The following is a 3,062-nucleotide window of genomic DNA, read 5'->3' on the forward strand; positions in this document are numbered from 1 at the left end:
GAGGGGTGAGGACACACACACAACGCATCACACACTCATGCTCAACACACACACACACACACACACACACACACACACACACACACACACACACACACACACACACCAACACACACACACACACACAGATATGCACTGATGGAAGCTTGTCACTGTGTCACTGACAGGAACGAGGGATGGAATGTTGATGAAAAAGGGCGGGACAACGGCCAGTTCTCAACCGACGATTCGTTCTCTCAGAAAGAGAGGGGACACTGAAATACTTCACCAAGTATGATGTAAGTCTGACTATTTGATGCTGTCTTCATCTCACAATCGCCTCTTCAGCATACAGTGCCTACGGAAAGTATTCAGACCCCTTTACTTTTTTCACATTTTGTTACGTTAAGCCTTATTCTAAAATGGGTTAAATTAAAATGTCCTCATCAATCGACACACAATACCCCATAATGACAAAGCGAAAACAGGTTTTTTCGAAATGTTTGTAAATGCATTACAAATAAAATACTGAAACCTATTAACATAAGTATTCAGACCTGTTGCTATGATACTCAGGTACATCTGTTTCTTGAAGTGTTTCTACAACTTGATTGGAGTCCACCTGTGGTACATTCAATTGATTGGACATTATTGAGAAAGGTACACACCTGTCTATAAAGGTCCACCGTTGACAGTGCATGTCAGAGCAAAACAACCAAACCATGAGGTTGGAGGAATTGTCCTTAGAGCTCCGAGACAGGATTGTGTCGAGGCACAGATCTGGGGAAGGGTACCAAAACATTTCTGCAGCATTGAAGGRCCCCAAGAACACAGTGTCCTCCATCATTCTTAAAATGGAAGAAGTTTAGAACCACCAAGACTCTTCCTARGGCTGGCCACCCAGCCAAACTGAGCAATCAGGGGAGAAGGGCCTTGGTCAGGGAGGTAACCAAGAATCCGATGAGTTCCTCTGTGAAGATGGGAGAATCTTCCAGAAGGACAACCATCTCTACAGCACCCCACCAATCAGGCCTTTATGGTGGAGTGGCCAGATGGATGACACTCCTCAGTAAAAGGCACATGACAGCCCGCTTGGAGTTTGCCAAAAGGCACCTAAAGGACTCAGACCCTGAGAAACAAGAAGCTCTGGTCTGAATGCCAAGTGTCACATCTGGAGGAAACTTGTAGTGAAGCATGGTGGTGGCAGCATCATGCTGTGGAGATGTTTTTCAGTGGCAGGGACTGGGAGACTAGTCAGGATCGAGGGAAAGATGAACGGAGCAAGGTACAGAGAGATCCTTGATGAAAACCTGCTCCAGAGTGCTCAGGACCTCAGACTGGGGTGAAGGTTTACCTTCCAACAGGACAACGACCCTAAGCACACAGCCAAGACAACTCAGATGTGGCTTCAGGACAAGTCTCTGAATGTCCTAGAGTGGCCCAGCCAGAGCCTGCACTTGAACCCGATCGAACATCTCTGGAGAGACCTGAAAATAGCTGTGCAGCGACGCTCCCCATCCAACCTTGAGAGGATCTGCAGAGAAGAATAGGAGAAACTCCCCAAATACTGGTGTGCCAAGCCTGTAGCGTCATACCCAATACGTCTCGAGGCTGTAATCACTGCCAAACGTGCTTCAACAAAGTACTGAGTAAAGGGTCTGAATACTTATGAAAATGTGTTATATTGTTTAATTTTTTATATATATTTGCAAACATGTATAAAAAACTGTTTTTGCTTTGTCATTATGGGGTATTGTGTGTAGATTGATAAGGGGAAAAGTAATGTAATCCTTTTTAGAATAAGGCTGTAACGTAACAAAATGTGGAAAAAGTCAAGGGGTCTGAATACTTTTCTGAATGCACTGTTATAATCATACCAATACTGAGACAAACTGTTTTAGCTTTGATACTATTCTGCAGCCTGCCCTACCCTGTAGGACACACAACACACACACCTTCCTAACCACTGAGTCACAGGAAGACCTGCCACGGTACAATACAGCAAGTTCAGACAACTCTCCCCCCGCCCCCTCCCTCCCGGTGTGTCTTTGCTTCCAAAACCTGCCAACTCTGTCTCAGTTTAACAGTATTAAACCAATTAGAGACAAATCCTGTGCTAAGTCCTGCAGCTGTCACATTAAACTTTAAGTCACTTTGTGTCTAATACTCTTCTGGCTTCCACAAAGTCTTTCACATTTTACAACAGTGGAAGGGGATTGAGTGTGAATGTGTGAGTGTTTGTGATGCAGTGTGGGTGCTACTGTGAGTCGATTGCCTGGGGGAAYGCAATGCCTACTTACACAGTCAGCCGAGGAAGTGTTTAGTTGTAGTTCTCATGGYAACCTACCAATTGGGTTTCACTTGGAGAGTTCTGAAGTCGATCAGATGTCCAGGTATGCCTCCTGGGGATTTGAAAGGGGATTAAGCCAACTTGTCGAAGTTACTCTTGTGTTCGTTCCACTTAAGATGTTGGAGCCCATTTGTTCTCCTTCTAAAGTGCTAATTCAACCCCCCCATGAGTCCTTGGCATATACAGTTACTACTGTTGGCAAAGTATTATTCATAATATAAAAAGGCAGTGCTTGTGTCAACAAAGATGTGCAGCTCCTCCACCTAAAACCTAGACCCTCCCTCCACACCCTAACTCTCTCTCTCCCTCCTCCTCTCCAGGCCAAGGATCCTAAAGCGGTGATCAAGGTGGACTCTATCAACCGCAGCCTTCCAGCCAGAGAAGATAGGTAACCCCAACGGACTACAGATCACCTACCTGAAAGACACAGCACCAGAAACATCTTCCTCTACACGACAGCGGCAAGGTAGCTGTGTGGTGGGTGTCTGTCACTCTAGTGGATGTGTATGGATCAGCAAGGTAGCTCACTCTCCTCCTCTCTCTCTCTGTCCTCTCTGTCTTCTCTCTCTCTCTCTCTGTCTGTCTCTCTCTCTCCTCTCTCTTCTCGTCTCTCTCTCTCTGCCCTCTCTCTCTCTCGCCCTCTCTCTCTCTCTTCTCTCTCTCTCTTCTCTCTCTCTCTCTCTCTCTCTCTCTCTCTCTCTCTCTCTCTCGCCCTCTCTCTCTCCCCCTCTCA

General features: G+C 46.1%; 1 pseudogene; it reads left to right on the plus strand.

Moving 5' to 3' along the window:
- The first annotated feature begins 114 nt into the window (after window positions 1-114).
- The window catches only part of LOC112074502 (arf-GAP with dual PH domain-containing protein 1-like), a 20,471-nt pseudogene continuing 17,523 nt past the window's right edge, over window positions 115-3,062 (plus strand).

This window comes from Salvelinus sp. IW2-2015, unplaced genomic scaffold (genome assembly GCF_002910315.2).
Source record: "Salvelinus sp. IW2-2015 unplaced genomic scaffold, ASM291031v2 Un_scaffold2665, whole genome shotgun sequence".
NCBI lineage: Eukaryota > Metazoa > Chordata > Actinopteri > Salmoniformes > Salmonidae > Salvelinus > Salvelinus sp. IW2-2015.